This window comes from Nuphar pumila, chromosome 13 (genome assembly GCF_984573655.1).
Source record: "Nuphar pumila chromosome 13, dmNupPumi1.hap1.1, whole genome shotgun sequence".
NCBI classification, from domain to species: domain Eukaryota; kingdom Viridiplantae; phylum Streptophyta; class Magnoliopsida; order Nymphaeales; family Nymphaeaceae; genus Nuphar; species Nuphar pumila.
This window is the reverse complement of record NC_143261.1, coordinates 21,981,731-22,006,831: the sequence shown is the minus strand read 5'-3', so window position 1 is coordinate 22,006,831 and position 25,101 is coordinate 21,981,731.

Here is a 25,101-nt window from a genome sequence, read left to right as displayed (position 1 = left end):
TCATATGTTTTCTCTCATTGGATTTTCGATCCTGTTGTTTACTTGCAAAATTCTTCACCACATTTTCCTCGTGCATACCTTGATTATTGTGGTGGAAATTGTTTACCCACTTGCCTTCTTCTTACTTTAAATCTGTTTCCGGATTGTTTTTCCAAGAGGTATCTCTTTCCTTCAAAATGGTATTTTCCTCGTGGTTGACGACCTCGCCTAGGTAACAAGGCACATTTTCCGTTGTTCATTTCTCTTACAAAGAATGACAACATAATTGTCGTGACTCCAACGACGACTCTATCCCTAGTAATGGGATATTCTTCCAATTGTCCACCATATAATTTTCTTCCCAATCCAAAAATTTCCTCAGAGTCTATTCAAGACCTTATCCTGCAGAGAGCCTTCGCAACATTTGATGGTTCAGACAAGGTCAGGGAAGAAGACCGCACCAATTCAGCATATCAGTTACTCATCAACATCAGAAGGAGAGATGAATTCGCCAAGGTCAGATAAAGACCAAGAGCAGCCAGAAGATGATGGTATCGACCCTCAGATGTACGCAATGTTTCAGAAGATGATGAAGAGGATGATGAGTGAGCAGGCTGGCACCAGTTCAGACAAAAATCCATTCAGTCAGAGAATTAGAGATCGTGTGGCCAAGAGGTCAACCAAGTCCTCTGAGGAGAATGTTCAAGATACTTCAGACGAAGATGATACCGATGAAGAATATGAGGTGCCTCCGGCATTTCATAAATGTGGCCAAAGGAGGAGTCACAAATCAAAAAGTCAGGTCACAGAAGAGCCCCTGCAAGCACAATTCAGGGAAATGGCCAGAGTGGTCAAGGATCTGCAAGCCCGCGACAAGGGCAATAAAGTCTTCACCAGCGAGGACTTCTACGACGGTTTAGAAGGGGATGATGATCTGGAGAATCTTCCCCGAAAATTCATCAAGTTCGATGGTTCTGGCGACCCAAAAGCCCATCTCGCCATGTTCTTCGCTGAATGCTCTAGGTTCAAAAGAGACAATAGAGCACTGTTCTTATGCTTTCCCCGCAGCCTGGAAGGAGTCGCGTCCAAATGGTATGCGGAACATGTCAATCCTATAAAACTGAAAGAGTTCGACAAAGTCGTGAATTTGTTCGTTGAACGATTCTTGTTCAATACTGAAGCGCTCCCAACATTGAGCCATCTCTGCAATCTAAGGCAGAATGAAAATGAAAAGGCAAGGGACTTCATTCGCAGATGGAGAGAGAACTGCAACAAAATGAGGGATCCTATATCAGAAAGGCATGCTTTATCCTTAATCCTCAACAATTTTTCGCAACCTCTGAGAGGATTAATCTCTACCTCACCCTCCAAGTCTTTCGTTGAACTCATTGAACGAGCTGAATGGCTCGAAATGGGAATAGAGAATGGAGTCTATGAAGGCCTTACCATTGCAAGAAACAGTCAAGATGCCAAAAAGAAGGCTCACTTCACTTTGGCAGCTAAATCTTTCAATAATAGCAAAGGCAACAAGAATGATCATGGCAACAGTTTGGAGGGAATCAAAAAACAAAAGGGGAAGGACATCAACAGTGATAAACCTCTCCAATCCAGCCCTCAGCATCAAAAGAAAGATCAGGAAAAATCAAAGCGCAAGGACTGGAGAACTGATCGAGAATTCACCCCTCTGGATCAGACACTCGAGAGTATCCTCGAGTATATGCTTGAGAAAGACCTTGTCCGGTTGCCTAAAGCTGCTGATCCTCTAGCAATTATGGGCAGATTCAAAGAACAATTTTGCAAGTTTCATTGAGCAGTAGGGCATGATACAGAAAACTGCTTCGTCCTTAAGAACATTGTTCAAGACTGCATTGACAAGAAGCTCCTCGTTGAAGATGAAAAGGAAGACTAGTCATCCTGACAAAGATTTTTTCTACAATCATTCAAGAAGATGACAATGCCAACAATTTCCCATTTCCCATCTTGCTTTTTCAAAAGAATAATGTAATCCCATTCTCTTTCCTTGATTTTAAAGCATCAATAAAGTCATCGAATTTTTCAATAGCTTGGTGTCGTCTTATTTACTTACTCTTCCTTTTCATAATGTCTCTCTTGTGAGGAATGATCTTGAGGACATCTATCAGTCAAGAAACTTGTCGCCTTATTCATCAATTATCCTTCTTTTATTCAAAATTTTCTCCCTAGTTACACTGGGGCATTTTTTTGGAAAATTTATCTTTACCTCAAAACATCCTGTATGCAGGCAGGATAAACCATTCTCTCATTTTGCATATATATGCACTCATTTGCATTCATTTGCACTTCATTTGCATTTCATGTGCATGTGCATTGCATTTGCATTGACTATGCACCCAATTCCATTTCCCCTTCAGGTTAAGGGATAAACCTGAATCATTTTCCATAATTCTTCAATTTCGACCCTCGGGTCATCCAATTCTTCAATTTCGACCTCCGGATCACCCAATTCCCAATTTTAAAATCACCAAAATTCTCAATTTCGATCGCCAGGTCATCCAATTTTCATTCCCCGTTCAGGATAAGGGGATAATCCTGAAACCATTCATAGAAGTGATTCAACTCTCTATAATGGTCCTTGTTCTTCATTGAACTGATAGTGTTCCAAACGAACTGATAGTCGTTCTTCATCGAACTGATAGTGTTCCAAGTGAACTGATAGTCGTTCTTCATCGAACTGATAGTGTTCCAAGTGAACTGATAGTCGTTCTTCACTGAACTGATAGTGTTCCAAGCGAACTGATAGTCGTTCCAAACGAACTGATAGTCGTTCTTCACTGAACTGATAGCGTTCCAAGCGAACTGATAGTCGTTCCAAACGAACTGATAGTCGTTCTTCATCGAACTGATAGTGTTCCAAGTGAACTGATAGTCGTTCTTCATTAAACTGATAGTGTTCCAAGTGAACTGATAGTCGTTCTTCATCGAACTGATAGTGTTCCAAGTGAACTGATAGTCGTTCTTCATCGAACTGATATTGTTCCAAGTGAACTGATAGTCGTTCTTCATCGAACTGATAGTGTTCCAAGTGAACTGATAGTCGTTCTTCACTGAACTAATAGTGTTCCAAGCGAACTGATAGTCGTTCCAAATGAACTGATAGTCGTTCTTCACTGAACTGATAGCGTTCCAAGCGAACTGATAGTCGTTCCAAACGAACTGATAGTCGTTCTTCATCGAACTGATAGTGTTCCAAGTGAACTGATAGTCATTCTTCATTAAACTGATAGTGTTCCAAGTGAACTGATAGTCGTTCTTCATCGAACTGATAGTGTTCCAAGTGAACTGATAGTCGTTCTTCATCGAACTGATATTGTTCCAAGTGAACTGATAGTCGTTCTTCATCGAACTGATAGTGTTCCAAGTGAACTGATAGTCGTTCTTCACTGAACTAATAGTGTTCCAAGCGAACTGATAGTCGTTCCAAACGAACTGATAGTCGTTCTTCACTGAACTGATAGCGTTCCAAGCGAACTGATAGTCGTTCCAAACGAACTGATAGTCGTTCTTCATCGAACTGATAGTGTTCCAAGTGAACTGATAGTCGTTCTTCATTAAACTGATAGTGTTCCAAGTGAACTGATAGTCGTTCTTCATCGAACTGATAGTGTTCCAAGTGAACTGATAGTCGTTCTTCATCGAACTGATATTGTTCCAAGTGAACTGATAGTCGTTCTTCATCGAACTGATAGTGTTCCAAGTGAACTGATAGTCGTTCTTCACTGAACTAATAGTGTTCCAAGCGAACTGATAGTCGTTCCAAACGAACTGATAGTCGTTCTTCACTGAACTGATAGTGTTCCAAGCGAACTGATAGTCGTTCCAAACGAACTGATAGTCATTCTTTATCGAACTGATAGTGTTCCAAGTGAACTGATAGTCGTTCTTCATTGAACTGATAGTGTTCCAAGTGAACTGATAGTCGTTCTTCATCGAACTGATAGTGTTCCAAGTGAACTGATAGTCGTTCTTCATCGAACTGATATTGTTCCAAGTGAACTGATAGTCGTTCTTCATCGAACTGATAGTGTTCCAAGTGAACTGATAGTCATTCTTCATCGAACTGATAGTGTTCCAAGTGAACTGATAGTCATTCTTTATCGAACTGATAGTGTTCCAAGTGAACTGATAGTTGTTCTTCATCGAACTGATAGTGTTCTAACCAAACTGATAGTGTTCCAAGTGAACTGATAGCCGTTCTTCATTGAATTGATAGTGTTCAAGTGAACTGATAGTCGTTCTTCATTGAACTGATAGTGTTCCAAGTGAACTGATATTGTTCCAAGTGAACAGATAGTCATTCTTCATTGAACTGATATTGTTCCCAGTGAACTGATAGTCGTTCTTCATTGAACTGATAGTATTCCAAGCGAACTGATAGTCATTCTTCATCGAACTGATAGTGTTCCAAGTGAACTGATAGTCATTCTTTATCGAACTGATAGTGTTCCAAGTGAACTGATAGTCGTTCTTCATTGAATTGATAGTGTTCCAAGTGAACTGATAGTCGTTCTTAATTGAACTGATATTATTCCCACTGATGGTTGTTCTTAATCGAACTAATATTGTTCCCAGCAAACCGATGGGCGTTCTTAATTGAACTGATATTGTTTCCAGCGAACCGATGGTCGTTCTTAATTGAACTGATATTGTTCCCAGTGAACTGATAGTCACCTCCTTTGAGGAAAAGAGAGGAGAATTTTCGTCACGGATGCGTTAAGCTGGACCTCATGTGCTCTCTTTCATCAAGGATTTCAAGAAAATTTTGTCAATTTGTCAATCAATTGTTGATTTCAAAATTTTATTGCATAAATCTTTACCTCAGTTTACCTTCAGCATTACTTTCAAAATAGTGAAGCTTTTGCGAAAAGAGATTCAATCTTCAGATTCTTTCTATTTGACCAACCAAAAGGATGAAGGATAAATCCTCGATATGGCCAGAAAAGACGATTCAATGTTATTGAAAAGCCGTAGATGATCGATATTGATCGCAGTCAATGACGCATCTTTAAAGGCTATTCTTGTAAAGACGAGGCAGTTGAAATATCCTGAGTGCTAGAAAAGAGAGCATTTACCCAAGCCTTGTCTCCTCAGAATCACCTAAGCTGCAATTAAGTATCCGCAAAAGAGATCTCTCACCTGTCGTCAAGATGAAGGCGAATTAGGCGAGTAGATCCCCGGGGACAAAGAAGATTCGAAACATCTCCAAGATGACGGAGTTTGTGACGGATCCTTCCAGGGAAAGTCCAAAGCACTGTCGAGATGAAGGCAGATGCGATGAACCTCTCGACAATCCCTAAAAGATATTTAATTTCAGCTATCAGCCAAAGATCTCCAAACCCATCGTCCAAGAAGGATCGAAACATCTCCAAGTTGAAGGAGTTTGTGACGTACCCTTCCCAAAAGAGAGAAAGAGAGGAAAAAGAAAGAGAGAAAAAGTCAGAACATCTCCAAAATAAAGGAGAATGTAGCAAAAAAAACCCAGAGAGCCAAAAGAGTGCAGAAAGATTGTCAAGAGAGAAGCTCTCAGGATATCAAACTGCCAAATTTATCAAGAATCCTCTTTAACTTTGTGAAATTCTATTATCAATATTCTTTCATCAATTGCTTTCATAATATCAAATTCTCTTTCCTGCTCATATCAAGGAAATTGATAACTTCCTTGAAGAAGGTCAATTGCAAGCAATTTGGATTTCAAGTCTCGATTCTACAAAGTGAATCTTGTTTGAAGGTAATGCTTTAGGTAGAAAAGAAGGAATATCTTTGCAACAATGTGCAACATTTTCAAATATTTTGAATCAACAGCAAAATTTCCAACATTTTGACAATATTTTCTAGCTATTCTGATATGAAGTGAGAGCTTGATGTCCGTTTTCGATGCATCCTGACACCAATTTTAAATCCCTCCTAAGGACTTGATTTCTTCCCTTCTTTGAGAGCATGAACTCTCAAATTTGCACACTTCCCTGTGTCCCCACTGTCCCACCATAGACAGTCCCATTTCGGTTCGAGGTCGAACCACCAATCATTTCCCGCAAAAGGCAATTTCAAAAGCTGATTTTAGTCTCAGCAATGAGACGCCCAAAACCAATCCCTTTTCAAGCTTTAGGGACCCCATTTTCCTTCCTTTTGCAAAAAACCCTGTCGGATTTACTGTGCAAAATCCGAAGGTTCCATCATGGTCTCTTCCTTCGAAGATTCCAGTTCATTTTTCGCCCGATCAGGATAAGGGTACAAACCTGAGCCTCAATCAAAGAGGAATTTCATTTTCCGCCCGATCAGGATAAGGGTACAAACCTGAGCCTCAATCAAAGAGGTATTCCATTTTCCGCCCGATCAGGATAAGGGTACAAACCTGAGCCTCAATCAAAGAGGTATTTCATTTTCCGCCCGATCAGGATAAGGGTACAAACCTGAGCCTCAATCAAAGAGGTATTCCATTTTCCACCCGATCAGGATAAGGGTACAAACCTGAGCCTCGATCAAAGAGGTATTCCATTTTCCACCCGATCAGGTTAAGGGTACAAACCTGAGCCTCCGTCGATGAGGTATTTCATTTTCCACCCGATCAGGTTAAGGGTACAAACCTGAGCCTCAATCAAAGAGGTATTTCATTTTTCGCCCGATCAGGATAAGGGTACAAACCTGAGCCTCAATCAAAGAGGTATTTCATTTTCCGCCCGATCAGGATAAGGGTACAAACCTGAGCCTCACTCAAAGAGGTATTTCATTTTCCGCCCGATCAGGATAAGGGTACAAACCTGAGCCTCATTCAAAGAGGTATTTCATTTTCCGCCCGATCAGGATAAGGGTACAAACCTGAGCCTCACTCAAAGAGGTATTTCATTTTCCGCCCGATCAGGATAAGGGTACAAACCTGAGCCTCATTCAAAGAGGTATTTCATTTTCCGCCCGATCAGGATAAGGGTACAAACCTGAGCCTCATTCAAAGAGGTATTCCATCTTCCGCCCGATCAGGATAAGGGTACAAACCTGAGCCTCAATCAAAGAGGTATTTCAGCTTCCGCCCGATCAGGTTAAGGGTACAAACCTGAGTCTCATTTCGATGAGATATTCCATTCCCCAATCAGGTCAAGGGTCAAAACCTGAGCTTCGTTCCATGCGAGGTATTTCTGTCCCATTAGGTTAAGGGTTAAAACCTGAGCTTCGTTCCATGCGAGGTATTTCTGTCCCATCCAGGTTAAGGGCATAAACCTGAACTTCACTCTCATAGAGTGAATCTTTTCTCTCCATTCTTCGCTTCATATCTACCATCTTCCTCGGGCTAATTTCTTCACACCCAGTCAGATCCTTCTAACTGGGGCATTTTTTTATATAGCCCAAATTTGGTGTGTTTTTCTTTGCCACTAAGCTCGGCCATGAGCCGGCTTAGTAGCAAAGAGGGGCATCTGTAAACACCCCAAATTTTCACTCACCTCCCCGACATTTTCACCAAACATCATCATCCAGCCTCTGAAATCGCTGGAGGGCAAAATGGTCATTTTCTGAGCCCGGACCTTGCAAAAGTCCAAATTTCATCTGAAACTCTCAAATTTTCTCTATTTTTATCTCAGATGTTCAAGATTTTACTCCTGACAGGAGACAGACATCTCCAAAGTCTTGGTTCAAGATTCCATTTCATAAGACATGACATTGCATATCAATGCATGAGCATTTCAAATCACTGCACTGCACAGCATGTCATTTCGAGGTCCAGAACTCTTGATTTCAAAATTTTCAATCCAGATTCGAATTTTAACTATTTTCAAAATTGATTTCAAAACCCTGGGTCTTCAAAATTATCAATTCTTCCCATTTTACCCCTAGGGCTCTGAATTTCAAAATATTTTCTCAGGAAAACGATCTGGATAGTTTTCAATATGGATTTCAGTCATTTCACCTCAGATTTTGCCCTTTTTGACAATTTCAAATATCTTTCTTTTACAAAATCTTCCTACAAGGGCCAACTCTTTCCAAAATTCCTGTTTTGCCCATTAGTCCAGATTTTATGAAAATTCCAAAAAGAAGTTGTGGTTTTATCCTTATTTCAATAAAGAAGCAATGTGGGACCCACACTGAGATGGTGTCACACAAGCTTTCCTTTTGAAAATTTGAATTTTGAAAAACCCAAAAATATAGGAGCCTTGTCCCCTGGATTGGTGCCACATGTCACGTTCCCTCTTCTGCCACGTGTCAGTGTGGGGCTACCCTAAGAAGTCGCCATGTCATCCCAATTATCTGTCATATGTCACCCTATCCATCCTGCGCCATGTGTCATTTCAAAGACTACCAGGAGATGCCAAGTGTCATAGGTTGTCCTGTCTAGAAAAAGTGGAGTTTGTCTCCTCTGAGGTGGCGCCACTTGAAGTGTGTCTCCTGCAGGGGACACGTGTCAACCCCTCCTTCCTTCTAGAAAAGTAGCCTGACACATGTCCTCTCCCTATTTTTTTCAGAAAAGTAGGAAACATGTGTCACTCCTAAATTCCTACAAAAAAGGTAGGCTTGTCTCCTCTGAGGTGGCGCCATCTGGAATGTCTCCTGCAGAGGACACATGGCAAGCTCTCATTTTCTCAGAAAAAGCAAGTGCCATGTGTCATTTTCTGCTTTCTTCAGAAAAGCTAGAATTCAAATATTCAAAAATCCCCATAGGTGGCGAAAATCAAGAACTCCTACCTTTTTCATCCTGTCTGAGATGGCGCCACATGGCTTGGCCCACCTTCTCTCCCCTCTGCCACGTGTCATTCTCTGCTTCTTTCAGAAAAAGTAGAGGACACATGTCTTCTCCCTACGTCTTTCAGAAAAGTAGGAGACACATGTCACTCCTGGCCTTCTTCAGAAAAAGCAAACCATTCAAAATTCAAACGAGGCACTAGGTGGCAAAAATCCTGAGCTCTGATTTTTCCAGATGGCCTGAGATGGCGCCACATGTCCCTTTCCCTCCTTTTCCTCCCTCTTGCCACATGGCATTGTAGGAGCCACCCTGAGGTGGCGCCACATGTCCACCCTCCATTCCTCCAGGGCCAACCTCCATTTGAATTTCAAACTCCCCCCTGAGGTGGCGCCATTTGAGAAAGCCTCTCCAGACAGCTGACACTTGTCCGCCACATGTCCAGACCTCCCTGCACCAAAAAAAGTAGAAAAAACCCCCCCATGAGGTGGCGCATTTTGCTTCCTCCTTTCATGTTCTCCTGCCACATGGCATCGTAGGAGCCACTCTGAGGAAATGCCACATGTCAGCCCCTCCTTTCCTGCAGAAAAGCAAAATTTCAAACATTTGAACTCCCCAGAGGTGGCGCCACATGGCATGCCCCTACTGTTCCAACTTTACACCTCAGATCACCTTTTGAGGTGGCACCATTCCAGGACTCCACTTGGCTCCATTTTTATTTTTTATTTTAATTTTAATAAAGGTAGCCCACCATGAGGTGGCGCCACCTGAGGGCTCCCTGCAAAAGCCAAATTCGAATTTCAAACCCTCAGATGACACCCCCTGAGATGGCGCCACATGGAGGGCTCAGATCCAGCCTGTTTGAAATTCAAATTTTTTTCAGAAAATCTATAAAAACAAGGCTCCATGTCCATCAGAGGGAGATCATTTTTTTAGCTCTGGTGAACTTGGAAAATCCGACCTAGCCTTCCTAGAATCAGATTTTGAACTGTGGAATTCGTGCCCCCTTTGGCTCATTGAAGAAGGTGGAGTAGAGCTCGTGCTGTGGCCAATTCAATTCCAACAGAGGTCGATTTTGGTGGACCATCCGAAGCTCGGAGCGAAGGACGAAGGAAGCTCGTGATAGCTGCCCCTTTCAAGAGCTCCTATGCTGCGTAACGAAGCAAGGTGCACTTCTTTTCCCATTGATTGGATTCCATAATTCGAATCGGGGGTCGTTTGAAGAAAGAGCTCATCCGAGGGATGGATTGAGCTATTCTCATAAAACGACATACATAAAAATGTTTCATTAGGCTTCCTTGATGATTTTAACATGCATGTAGTTAGCTAGATTTAATTTGCATTTTATTTCATTCATTTAGCATGTTTCATGAATTAATTAGAATTAATTTAGCATTTATTTCAATTCTGCTTATTTTCAGTAGGTCTCTGTTTTTGTCAATCAGTCCACACGTCATTTCATGCATTTGTTTTTTATTAAAAATCCCCAAAAAATCACAGAATGCGCCTTTAGGTGTCCCTGAAAGTTTGCCAAAGGCATTTGAATTTGTTTACTACGGTAAACATTCAAAATGGCAAGTCGGGTTTTGTTACCCAGGATATGTTTTGAAAATCATTTGCCGACTTGTAAAATCGAGATATCCCTCATGGGAGATCCGATTTTCGATCCGAAAGATGTTTTAAACTCGGGAGAATGTCTAGTTTTTAATATGATTTTATCAGATTTTCTGATTTTTTTTAATGTCTGACAAAAATCCGAGATGTCGGTACACGTGTCAGAGCCTAATTTGGGCCTCTGAGATCTTGGATCGACTTAGGGCTATGGTTTCTCTTTGTGTGTTGCTCCAAATCCAAAACTGTAAAAAGTGAAAGTTATATCCGTAGTGTCCTCTGTTTGCATATAAAAGCCTATAATTTTTAGAACAGTGTTGACCCCTGCTTCGGATTTTTCTTGTCATCCCCCTGTTTTGCTACATTTGTCTGTTCTGTTAGTTTAGGCAGACATAGTTATATTTTTATCTGTGTTTCCGTTGATCAAATGCCGAAGTCATAAACATAAAAGTTGTTCACGTAGGTGTCGTGCATAGCTCTGATTAATTGCATAAATTTCCATGGCTGTTTGATATTTTTTTAGCATTTTACATCAGATTAGTGTGATGTTTACCTCTGTCTGAACTAAATCCCTGTTATTGAACTCACCATGGCTCAAATCCCGAGGCTGTAAAAACCAAAAATGTTTCATTTCGGGTCTTTTAGCAGTCTGCAAAATATCAGAAGTTTCCATGGTGTAAATCTTGCATTATCATATTAGGCATTGCATTTGGTTCGGATCCATAGGCAAAATCCATCATTTTAGGACTTTCTTTGAATTTTGGCATTTAAATTATATCACTTCATGATTTTAGCATTCTAGGTTGTTTATCAAAGTAAGTAGATGCTTCATACCGAATTTGGTGCAATTTGGAATCCATTTGAGGTTCGGATCATCCATAATACCAAAACAGGGTCCCGCAGGACCCGGATCCAAGCGAAAAACAAGCGAAAATCGTTATTTTTGATAAATTGCAAAATACCAAATTCTGATTTTACATTCTTAATGTGTCTAGCAGCATGTCATCATGTCTCTTACTGCATTTCATCATCATTTGATTCAATTTGAATTTCAAAATCTCAATTTTACCAAGTTTTCCTTCAAAAAACCCTGATTTTAAAGATGTAACTTTAATTTTAGGGGTATTTTGGTCATTTTAACCTCAATTCCGAATTTCAAACTGTTTTCTACTGAATTTCTTGCATTTTCATCATTTCAAATATCAAGGAAGCATGATCATAGGGTTTATATCCAATTAAATCCAATAATTTCATAATATTATTGGAAAATTTTGGAAAAATCCACATATTTGAGCTAACCTTATTTCAAGTTTGGCAGGGACATTCAAAAGAAGGAGCTGAAGTCTGCAAATTTCTTTTATTTCCTTTATTTAATGATGTAATAATGTAAATTTTGGAATAAGAGATTTAATTTCCTGCTTAGACTAGGATGCATATCATATAGTTTGATTTTATGCAATATCCTGTTTCTATGATTCATGCATTTTATTTCAAAAGCACTATGGATGTTCGCGAATGGCACGTGCACCAACTCTTAGGGAGTTGATGGACTCGGTGGGATCCATATTTACGGCCCTAGTCGGAATATGGACGAGACCCAGATCCATCATCTTTCTACTAGTCACATTGAGCCTACACTCTTAGGCTATCTTAAAATGCATATCATATTTCCAAAGTTTTCAAAATCATGTGCATCAAATCAACTAAGTTCTGAACATATTCATGGCCACTGTCAGAATATGTGAAGGATTTATCTTGACTTAATGCACATTTTCCAACCAATTCCTCAGAAAATCTTCTCAAAGTGCATTCATTCACTCATGTCATTTGCATCATGAAATCATTGATTTTCTCAAGATTTTCTCAAGAAAACTTCATTCTCAAGAAATCGATTTCTCAAGAAATTCTAAGGATTTTTCAAAATCGGTTTTTCCAAGACAAGTTTTTCCACAGTTTTCCCAAGAAAAGGATATTTTCTTAAGATATTCAAAAGAGTTTTCCAATCTTTCTTCAAGATCCAAAATCGATTTCCAAGTATTTAAAAAGGTAAAATTCCTAGGATTTCGATTCCACAAGTTTTGAATTTCCTTCTCCAATGAGCTTTCCTATAAATCTTTCATCATTTTCCTAAGAAAACTCTCAAAGTCCAAGTTTTCCTAAGAAGTGTTTCCCTTTTCAAAAGGTTCATCTTTTCTCAAGAATCACTTCCATTTTCCCAGGATTTTCAACCATTCATAATTTTCCCAAGTCTTTATAAACTTTCTCAAGATTTCAAATCTTTTCATCTGAGTTTCCTGAGAAATTTACTCTTTTCCTGAGAAATCTTTTCAACTTCAAATATTTTCCAAGCATACATCATGTTTTCCCAAGTTGCATTTTCCAAATCTCATAGCACATGCCTAAATTCTCTGTGCATTTAGGATAGAACATGATTTTGATGATTTAACTAAGTCAAGCACAATTTTGGTCCTTGATTCGATTACCCCTGTTAAAGGCGGCAGGAACGGTTGAACCTCGTACCGACAGGTCGAGCCCCATCCCATGGATTTTCCCGCAATTTTCAAAACGGAGGCGAGTATTTCAAAACAATTTCCAAAATCCGGTCAAGTTTGAAGCGCGAAAGTGTTTCTCTCGTTTTCTCTTCCGCAAGGAAGGGAAGGCGGGGGAAAAATTTCGCGACGATAACAGTCACTAACATAGTATATAAATAGTTTTGTCTTTTGTATTTTCGTTTTGTGTGATTGTAGGTGGTAGCTTTTATGAGCACTAAGATGGACAAGGTGGTTGAAGTGGACATACTAAAGTTCCTTGCACACGGGTTGAAAGAAGCTAACTCGAGATTATATTTGGAGTTTTTATTTTCTTGTTTTTATAGTTAAGGCATTAGGCCATTTCTATTATTTTTGGGTTGTAATTTTTATTGCTGCTTGTGCTTTTGTAATAGGTTTTGTGCATATTTTCTTTCGTACTCTTCTATTTTTTAGGCAATAAAGAGTGTGATTTGTTTGGAATACTTGTTCAGACTTCACCACTTTTATGTGAGACGGTTATTTAGATTTGATGTACAGTTTACACTTGATTTTCATTGAAAATGTCTTTTAAAATAGCTTTAAAAAAAATAATACCAATTTTTGGCACCATTGCTAGAGAATGTCAATTAAGGTCTAAATATTCACTTTATTGCCTTGTGTTTGTTCACGTTTACTTAAGATTGCTAGTTTGTTTTGGTTTATTACATAAGATTGTTTAGTTTACTTCTTTGTTTTATATATTAGGAGTGTTTAATTTGCTTTGATCAAAATTAACTAGAAATGTTAGATCCATGTTTAGTTGTGAACTGTAGAGCTATCTTACTTTTATTGCCTGACCCACCTAAATGGGGTACCCAAACTATAGATAACCGAGCATCTAATTTGATTGTTGTTAAGATAACTCCATTGTTGCAAGTGCGTGATTGCATGTTTATTTGCTTTCGTAGTACTTGCTTGCATGGTTTGGCTTGATTGCGCTTGTATGGTAGGTTAGGTAGAAAGCCTTTAGGATGCGTGCTACGCCGGGTCCAACTAAATGATGTATGCAAGGGCAATGTTTTCTAGGCCATGAGCTTGTTGATCCAGTCGATAACCTCGAATCAATCCACAAGAGACCCGGTAGAGCCAGACCCATGGCAGAAGACCTCACCCAAATTTGTCCTTTTAGGAAGTACTTCATTCCTACCGAGTATACTCCCACCTCCTGCATTGCAAGACCTGATATAGGAGCGAGCTAATATGAAATCAAGGCCAGTGTCATTCAAATGCACTCATCCTATTATGGCCTTAGCAACGAGGATCCCTACTATTATCTTGATGAATTCTTAGAGATATGTTTCACTATTAGGATCAACAACTTTGGAGATGACGCACTTAGGCTAACCTTATTCCCATTCTCCCTCAAAGACAAAGACAAGCACTGGTTGAAGTCTCTAGATACGGTTCAGATTACCACTTGGGATCAGATGCAAAAAGAATTTTTAAAAAATATTTTTTGACTGATAAAATGAACCAATTTCCAAAAGTTATCACCAGTTTAAACTAATTGGAGGGAGAACAACTCCACGAGACCTGAGAGAGGTTAAAGGATCTTCTCAGGAAGTACCCCCACCACCAGGTGCCTAAATGGTATTTGGTTTAGTACTTTTATGATGGGATGACAGAGAAGAACCGTCAAATGGTTGATGCAGCTTGTGGGGGTACGTTTATGCTCAAGAGTGAGGATGGAGCATGTACGCTGTTTGAAACTCTGAGTGAAAACTCCATGCACCATGTTTCTGCTTCACGAGCAGAAAGGGTGCCACCAGAGCCTGGGGGTCCCCAAAAAAGGGGATATATGAAGTCGAAGCCTTTCTTAAGTTGCAAAACAAGGTTGATATTCTGACCCAAAAATTGGATCAGTTATTGTCAAGCCAGTGCAGTAGGTGTGTGTGTTATGTACTAGCCCAGTACATCATGTGGTTGAATGTTCATTCGTGCTGCAGTATCCAGAGTTTATTTAGGAACAGAATCAGGCGACATAGGATTTCTCTAGACCCACGAACAATCCATTCTCAAACACCTATAACTCAGGCTGGCGAAACCACCCCAACTTCTCGTGAAGAAATCCATAAAACCAAGCCCCCATTCCTACTCAAACTCAGACTTGACCAGGTGGCTACCAACAAGGCTACTAGAGACCCACTCTTCCTTCCAGTCAGCCTTTGTTTATCCAAGTCCCTCATTGAGAGTCTTCAACAAGTCAATCTTTTGAAGAGAAGATTTTTCAAGTCTTTTTTGACATAAAGGCTAATTTCAACTCCAATACACAGTCGATAGTGATGCTTGAGACTCAAATGGGACAGCTAGCCGAGGCGTTAAGTAGGCGCAATGAAGGAGCGTTACTCAGTCAACCTGTAGTCAACCCTAGAGGTAAGGAACTCATGCACTCTAGCCAGCATATGACGAAAACTCACCAAGAGCAGGCCAAGTCTGTTATAACCCTCTAGAGTGGGAATGAGTATCACCCTATCCAGGAGATGACTGTGGAACCTAAGAGTCAGACTAATGACTAGTCGAACTCTATAGAAAGGTCCAAGAAAAGTGGCAAGGCCCCTCAACCTGAGCCATTCACTTCGTATATCCCTAGAGCCCCCTTTACTAAAGCCTTAGAGAAGCCCAAGTCTCTTGGTAAGTAGGGAATCATGTAAGAAATGCTTGAGTTATTCAAGCAAGTACAAATTAATCTTTCCCTGCTTAATGTCATTCAGTAGGTTCTCGCCTATGTGAAGTTCTTGAAGGAGCTTTGCACTCAAAAGATGAAGTATAGCTCCAATATACCTAAGCTAGTTTATCTTACATAGCAGATGATTTCAGTGCTTCAGCACTAGACTTCATCTAAGCTCAAGGACCCAAGGCCCCCATTATCTGATGTGTCATAGGGAACATCACTATCGAGCGTGCTCTGCTCGATCTTGATGTAAGTATTAATATCTTATCGGGTTTCTTTTATAACACATTTGGGATTGGGGAGATGAAGCCTACACTTATGACCCTGCAACTTGTAGATCGATCCATAAAGTTTTTGCGAGGGATTCTTGAAGATGTTTTGGTCAAGGTAGAGGATTTCTATTTTCTCGCTGACTTCATTATTCTAGACATGGAGGGCGTGGATTATGTTAGGTAGAAGCTCATTATTTTGGGATGGCCTTTCTTGGCTACAGCTAATATGAGCATTAATTACCGCACTGGGGCCATGGATATGTCCTTTGGTAACAAAAAGATAAGACTGAACATCTTCAATGCTGCCATGGGGCTTGCTGGTGAGGATGCTTGCTTCTAGGTAGACATAGTCCAAGATCTGGTTGAAGCAGAGCTCCTTTGGACGTTGAATGATCCACCTCAAAATGAGGATGATGAATTGCTTAGAGAAGATAGTACAGATATGATGGAAGGGTTATTGGTCTCACCAGATGAGCTTAATTGGACCTGAAAGTTTGAGCCTCTCCCGAACCTGACAGAGAAACCTGGTAAGCCCTCAATAGAGTGTCTGCCTGAGCTTGAGTTGAAGCCTTTATTGACTTCACTCAAGTATGCCTTCTTAGGTGACAAGCAAACACTACCCGTGATTATTGATGCAGATCTGACGAGCACTCAAGAGCACCAATTGCTTCAGGTCCTGCAAGAGCATAAAGTGGCGGTAGGATGGTCCATGGTTGACCAGAAGGGTATAGACCCATCCTTCTGCATGCAAAGGATCATAATGGAAGAGGGTGCAAAACCCTCTAGAGAAATGCAGATGAGGCTAAACCCTAACATGAAGGAGGTGGTAAAGAAGGAAGTGGTCAAGTAGTTGGATGCAACGATTATATATCTCATATTTAACAGTCAATATGTGAGCCCAACTCAGGTTATTTCTAAGAAGTCAGGACTTACCGTGACCATTAATGAAAAAGAGGAAAGCGTCCCAATAAGAACCACTACAGGGTGACAAGTTTGCATCAATTACAGGAAGTTGAAGGTTGCAATGAGAAAGGACCACTTTTCGTTGGTGTTTATCGACCAGGTTCTCGAGCGAATCGCAAGCCAGAGCTATTTCTATTTTCTGGATGGATATTTAGGATACAATCAAGTGACCGTACATCCCAAGGACCAGGAGAAGATCACTTTCACCTATCCTTATAGCACCTTCGCCTTTAGATGTATGTCATTCAGGCATTGTAATGCTTTGGATACTTTCAAAGGTGCATGATGGCCATCTTCTCGGATATGAGGGATGATATCCTAGAGTTTTTTATGGATGACTTCTCTGTATATAGCTCTTCTGTTGAAGATTGTCTCTAAAAGCTGACTCATGTGCTTAAACAATGCATGGAGACAAATCTGGTGCTGAGCTGAGAAAAGAGCCATTTCATGCTAGAGCAGAGCATTGTGTTGGGACATATTCTATTCAGACAGAGTATTGAGGTAGATAAGGCAAAAGTGGATTCAATCGCCAAACTTTTCTTGTCTACCTCATTAAGGAAAATGTGATCCTTTCTCGAGCATGGTGGCTTTTATAGACGGTTCATAAAGGATTTCTGTAAGATTTTCAGACCGTTGTGTGCATTGCTAGCCAAGGAGCAGTCCTTTCACTTTGATGAGGATTACATGAAGGCATCCTTATGCCTTAATTTCTGCCCCTATTCTCTGATCTCCAGACTGAGCATTGCCCTTTGAGATCATGTGCAACGCCTCCGACTATAAGGATGGAGCCATTCTTGGGCAAAGGGTTGATCGAAAGCCCTATGTCATTTACTACGCCAGTAGGATCCTCTTTGATGCACAGTTGAACTACATTACCACAAAGAAGGAACTCCTAATCGTAGTATTTGCATTATAAAAGTTTTGGTCATATCTACTATGCTCTAAAGTCATTGTTTACTCAGATTATGCCACCTTGCGGTATCTGATGAATAAGAAGGACATGAAATTGTGACTCATCCAATGGATTCTATTATTACAAGAGTTTGATCTCGAGATTTGAGATAAGAGCGAAAGTGAGAATGTAGTAGCAGACTATCTATCCAGACTGATTGTAGATTCATCTACTAATCAGGGACAGATTGATGATTCATTTTTGGATGAGCAGATCTTGCATGTCAAGCGTCTTCCTTGGTTTGCTGATATTACAAATTATCTAGTGACCAAAAAACTCCCTACACATTTGAGCAAACCTGAGAGAGATCGATTTATGATGTAGGTGAAATAGTATTTTTGGGAGGATCTAGAGTTATTCAAGCTTAGAGTAGACCAGGTTATGTCCTAGAGGAGGAGGTCGAGTCCATTCTAACCTTTTGTCATTTCCTTGTATGTGGAGGTCATTTCTCCAGTAGAAAGACTGCAACGAAAGTCTTGCAATCTAGATTTTGGTGGCCCACATTACATAAGGACTCACATGAGTTTTGTCGTAAATGCGTGTGATGTCAAGGATTAAAAAACATGTTCATGAGAGACATGATGCCCTTAATCCCCATTTTGATTGTTGAGATTTTTGATGTCTGAGGAATAGACTTCATGGGCCCTTTTCTACCATCGTTTGGTTATATGTATATCCTTGTTACGGTGGACTATGTCTCCAAGTGGGTGGAGGTTGTGGCTACCCGGACCAATAATCATAAAGTGGTGCTTAATTTTATTAAGCACAATATCTTCAGTAGGTTCAGAGTTTCACGTGCCTTGATCAGTGATGAGGGTAAGAACGTATAGGTCACTTCCTTTCTGCGAAAGTACTTGGTACATCATAAGATAGCCACCTCCTATCACCTACAGACTAGTGGCCAAGTTGAGGTCTTCAACAGAGAAATTAAGAGGATCTTGGAGAAGACGGTTCGGCCAGACCACAATGATTGGTCCCAACAATTTGACGATGCCTTGTGGGCCTATCATACCGCTTACAAGACCCCCATTGGCTTGTCTTCCTACCGTTTGGTATTTGGGAAACCATGTCATCTCCTTGTTGAGTTGAAGCATAGGGCCTATTGGGCAATCAAGACTTTTAATTTTTATTTGGCCCAGGATGGCTAAGAACGCAAGCTACAACTGAGCGAGCTCGAGGAGATGTGAAACGAGGCATATGAGAATGCCGAAATCTACAAAGCCTTAACTAAGGCCTTCCATGACAAGCATATTCTTAGGAAGAAATTCGAGCCTGGGCAGAAAGTTTAGCTTCTTAATTTGCGACTTCAGCTATTTTCAAGAAAGCTAAATAATTGTGAATACTAAGAAACAATCATTTTGGTGACTTTTTTTTTCTAAAAATACATGTTTTATCTGTATCTGAGCAATCCAGTGACAAAAACTCACATTTTCAAACTTGTTGAAAAGTTGAGACTCAGATATAAGTTTGTCTAGTTTTTAGCTGATGCCAAAAACTCCTCTGGAGTGCTTATTTTTTTTACTCAAAATCTGGTACTGGTAGTTTTCCTAGGTTGTGAAATAGTCAACTACTCAACATTCCTAGAGGCTTATTTCCCCAATCCCTTATCATATCACTATGATTTTGGTAGCATTAGAAAGATAAAAAACTCCTATCTCTCTGTTAATTATGCTATTTTTTCATAATGTCGGCGCAGGTATCCAGAAAATAGGCTAGAACAGTCAGAATAGGCATCCCAATGTCTGTTCAACACTTATTTTCAGGAGCGCGTCTGGAGCCATATCTTGGCACTCGTCTGGCAGTTTCTAACGTGTCATATGTTGTTGAAAAGCTATTTTTATTTGATTTCTTTTCTTTATTGAGGGTTTTGTTGAATTCTATCATTTTTATTATAAAAAATTAGTAGCAAGCCTGCTATTGTTTCTTGACTTTGAAAAAATTTGGTAATAAAATATTCTATAAGAAGGAACTTGTTGTGCTTGATGGGTACAATAACGCAAACTAAAATTTTGATTCCGACGAGTCACTATCCACAAGTGGATGAATATTTACCCTTACATCTGGAGTAGGTACTAGGGGCTCCAAAAAGAAAGATGTGATAACCCATTTTACAATGAAAGCTGAATTGATAGCACTAGCTTTGGCTAGTATGAAAGTCAAAAGACTAAAGGACTCTTTAATGGAGATACCATTAGGAGATAAGTCAATACCCCTGATAGTTATGCATTGTGATAGTTAAATAGTTGTATACAAAGCGAGAAGTAATATTTATAGTGAAAAATCTATAGATATTAATCTAAAGAACAATTAAGTGAATGATTTACTTAAACAAGTAGTAGTTTCGATTGAATATATGAAATCTTGTCAAAACATAATGGATTTGTTGATAAAGGGACTTTAGAACATCAAGAAAAATGAAGATAAAGTCTATAAAAAAATCACCATTGATAGAAACTCAACTACATTATAAGGGTCAAACCAAATCTAGTGGTTCAATGGGAAGAATAAGTCACTACTAAGTGATTAGATTGAACACTTAATATTTTGCCATTCCTGATGTCAACTACTTGAAACTTGTATATGGAGGTTGAGTTTAAAATAAACTCTTAATAATATCCATAGGCCTTATGACTGAGGTGTTTTAAATAGGTTTACAACCTTGATGAACTTATTTATATGAGTATAAAAGTAGAGGTTGCCTTCTATAGGATTTAGACTTTGCTTGTACAACACTCATGAAACTGACACTTAATATGCAACTTCTATATACTGGTAAACACATTATGACCACATAAAGTAAAAGTGTATATTACAATATTTAGAAAGTCAATTAGGATTCTCAATTCAAAGATAACATTGTTGGAGTCCCAGGCTGATTGAGACTAAGTATATAGACTTTGTTGGAATGCCAACATTACACTTACTCTTTTTATTTAACTTAATTACAGTGAAAATATGATCAAGAATTACAAAAAAAAAGCAAAATTGTTATTGGCAACCTAAGCTATACAATGGTATTGGAGCCAAAACTTGGTATTTCTAAAGGCAGCTAAAGGAACATAAGCCTAAACAACAAAAAACATAAAAATAAGAAAGAAATTGTTACACTTTATATAACACCATTTTTTTTAAAATATCAGTAATATACTCACTTGAGTTGCGGTTAGGAATGTTAAGAGGTCTGATTTGAGTCAGATCTACTGTTTGAGATCCTTGAGGTATTCCCCCATGTTGCAGTCACTTTAAGGGATCCCAAAACGGGTGGGGATTTCAAAGTAAATGGGAAAAGATTAAAGTCCTATATCTCAGGCCTCACAGATGGACAAGACATTGAGTCCATTGATCTGATTAACTGTGAGGGCTAGCAGTCTCTTTGTTTGGCTCTCGACAATAAATGCAGCGCTTCATGAGAGGCAACTCATGGTAGATAGGATTTTTCTCTTTCTTTTTTTTTATTTGTTTTTGTCATGTATATACTGACTACTCACCTTGAGTTTTGAGTGTTTATGAGTATTTCAGGTGAAGCAAGTGGATTTAGTAAAGTCGACATAGTTAAAATGAACAATATGAACTCCTAAGAGCATTGAGCAAACCCAGTGGTAGAGGAGTGCCCTACATGGTGGTTTTATAGCCAGAATCTTGACAAATAAACTGATCATATCTATTTCTTTCCCTTTGTAGTGTGCATTGTCATGTGTATGTCAGTCTCATTTTTCCATGGCATACCACTGAGGACAATGGATTTCAAGCATGAGAAAAGTTAGGGTGTGATACACTTGAAGCATGCTTACCATTGCATATGTTGCTAAAATCCACAATTAGGTTCTAGGATGCACATTTGAACTTGTTTCATTTTTATGTTAAAGGTTAAAATCAGGTTAGACGTTTTGAACGCCCCACCCATGATCTTTCTTAGGCAAATCGGATTGAAATTGAATGTCTGAATATATTTATGAGATTGTATGCTTTGGAATATTAATGTAAAAAGGTTATGACTCCTTGAATAAAAAAAAGTGTGAAATACACCAAGATAAAAATACGGAGCACATAAGACCATAAAATTGCATGCATAGTGAGCCACGTGATCAGAGTAGCTGGGTTGAGGCGCTCTAAAAAGTGTTTGCATTCACGCAAAAAAAGCGAACAAAGTAGAACTAAGCCTCAATGATGCAGAGCATCTTGAAGATCCGAACATTGAAGATAAATTGGATCCAAATCCAATTTACCAGACTCGATCCAGGATGCGACTCGTTGCAGATCCAATCGTGTAGGACTATCTGAGTCCAATTTGATCTCTGAGAAACTACAAAATCCATTTGCTTATCATGTTTCAAGTTCTGAGATATTTTGCTTTTGGCCTTCTCAAAAATTGTATTTTGATGTTTGATTCTATTTTGCATGTTTGGAATCATACTAGACTTTTTCTCGTATTTTATTTCTTCTATTATTTTTTTTAGGTGCCAAATTCTATGAATTCGGATAGTTCTAGTGCCCTATAGGATGTTTTTGTGGTACTAGAGGGTGCACAGAGATTAAGGGTATTTTTTATTTTTATTTTTATTTGCATTTTATTTTAATGCATTGTCATGTGAGGATTCAATTCACAACATGTTTGGATCTTGCCCAAGATCCAAACCCCTATTTGACCTTAGTTGGTGCCACCCTTGTGTGGACAAGTTCAGCTTTCATTTGGAAAGTTTAATTTGACTTTGAAAGTCAAATTAGCAGTTGAAGCTAAGATAAATGCTTTCTCAAACTCAGCAATGGAGAAGCTAAGTTTGGGTGGCTGCATTGGTAAGGCCCTTCCCTTCATAACGAGACTCCTCTTTTGGAGTTTAAGAGCCCAAGGGGGGGGGGGTGTAGGGGGACTGCTATTCAACTTTTGGGAAATATTCTGAGAAAGGATTGGGAAAAATATCGTGGATGAGTGTGGCTGATTCAAGGAGGAGAACTCTAGTGCTCTTGAGGAAATGATTGTTTCAGTAAGGAAGAAACTTGTTGGTGTTGCTGGAACTTCGATTGCTTGTGGCTGCAAGAGATACACAATTTCTTCTTTGAGTTTTGATTTCGACTTATGAATGCTTGCTAAACTTATGTTGGGTTTAACTATGGATGAAATAATTGTTCTCATTATTATTTCATTCTGAAAGTAAAGTCTTGACTTGTTTTATGATCTGGTGGAGTTTCATTTCATTTTCATATTGAGTTTCAATTTGCGTTTGTGTGTTTTCCTGTTTATCGGCATTCTGGACTGTCTGACACAGTCACAAAGTTTGGACCGTATCTCCCAAGATACTTGTCCGTTTTGTGCGTGCTTTGGCTCATTGAAAATCCAAGACACCAAGCTACAACTTTGGTGTTGGATGTTTGACTGGAATCGATGTCTGAGAGCAGTTAAAATTCCTGGTAATTTTTCTGACGTTGGGTCATGACCCAAGTCCTGTTTTAACAGTGAGTTGTCTGGCAGTGTTCGGTGTTTTGCCTTGTTCTCACAAACGGCTGACCAAAAAAATCTGAATATTAGCTTGTTGGAAAGCTAATATCTAGATCTCAATCTTCTATGTTTATTAGTTCCTTTGAATCTGCGTCTTTATTGAGTGAATCTTACTGTCAATCTCTGCTTGCCAAAAGCTAGTTTGAATCTGGACTGTCTGTTGTTTTCCTGATAGCATCCAATATTTGTCATGTAACTTTCTCATCAAAACTTTGTTTGTGGATCTGTTTGATATTCTCGTTTAGTAACACCTAGATTTATATCTTTCATGTTTGGAAGATTTGCTGGTTTGATCTTCTGCTCCTTTGAATAGTTGTTTGTTCACTCTGCATGCTAAAACTTCTATTTGGATTCTGCATGCTAAAACTTCTATTTGGATTCTTGAATAGTTTAGCTCAGAAACATATAAACGTATTTGAATCATATCTTCCTGAGTATAAATCCAAAATTTGCAAATATAGGCTCATTAGAAAGACGTGTCTGTTATACATATTTCTTGTGTTTATCTTTTCTGTCGAATAAGAGTGCTCAGGCCTCGAATAACAAAGTGTTTGAGTCCTATTCAGACTCATTTGTAAATACTTTAGGTTTCCGCATGTGGAGATCCATTTGGATTGTGGATCAGTTTCTTCGCTGGATCCACATCATTTTGGTATCAAAGCGAAGGTTGTCAGATTTCTTAATCTGACACGATTCTGTTGTTGTTTGTGGTTATTTCAAAGATTATTTTTTAGGAACTATTTGTCATGGCTAGACGAATGGGAGGTCGAGGTCGAAATGATTATAATTTTAAAAATGAAAGTCGAGATCAAAGGCATGAAAATCATGACTTAAGACGATAACTGGAAGAATCTAATAGACAAGTCAAGGAATTGAGTCGAAGGATAGAGAAACTTACAAGGGAAAGACCAGGCGAGTGTAGTATGCATGGATCCTGAGGAATGCATGATACGAGTTCCTATAATTCTGATGATGAATTTGAGTAAAATCATCAAGGTCAGGATAATAGAGATTTTCATCAGCCTAGGAGATCTCATTGGGATTCTGGGTTGCAATTTAAAATCCCCGAATTCAAGGGAACAGGAACTCTCGAGGAATTCCTGGACTGCATAAGCGAAGTTCGCGAAATCTATGAGTTTAAGAAAGTCCCCGAAGATCATCGCATGGGATTAATTTTCCTATAGCTTATGGGTCGAGTTGCAGCCTGGTGGTGCCAGCTTAAACAATTGTGCAGGCATCAGGGACGTGCTCCGATTGAGCGCTGGGAGCACTTGGAGCAGAAGTTGCATGCTTAATTCATTCCTTTGAACTATCATATAGAGTTATATCAGAAATATCAAACATTGAAGCAAGGAACCCGATCGGTGGATCAATACACCGAAAAAATTTATGACTTAGATGTGCGAAACGATATTAGGGAAAGTGAAGAGCAACTAGTGTCAAAATATATTGGAGGTTTGAACTTTCAATTGCAGGATATGTTAAATTTTATTGAGTGTTGGACTGTGTCCGAAGCTCATCAAAAAGTATGCAAATGGGAAAGGTCTACTCCGCGAAAGACCTTGATTAAATCTAGTCAGACTACTAGACCTCCAGTGCGGGCCCCTGTAGTCCTAAGTGCTAAAGTTGACCCACCCTACCGACACCCCAATGTGACTAACCCCTCTAGGGTTGTGAACCAGAATGCCTCAGTTGAAACCCAAGCGAGACCCACTAGTTATAATGTCCCTATCAAGTGTTATACGTGTGGGAAACTCGGTCATAAGTCCACTAAGTGTCGTGGCAAGACCCTATTTATTGAGGGATTTCATGAAAAAGAAGATTTCAAATTGGATCCAGAATTCAATCATGTTTATGACCAAGATAATGAAGATTTTGAAGAAAGAAG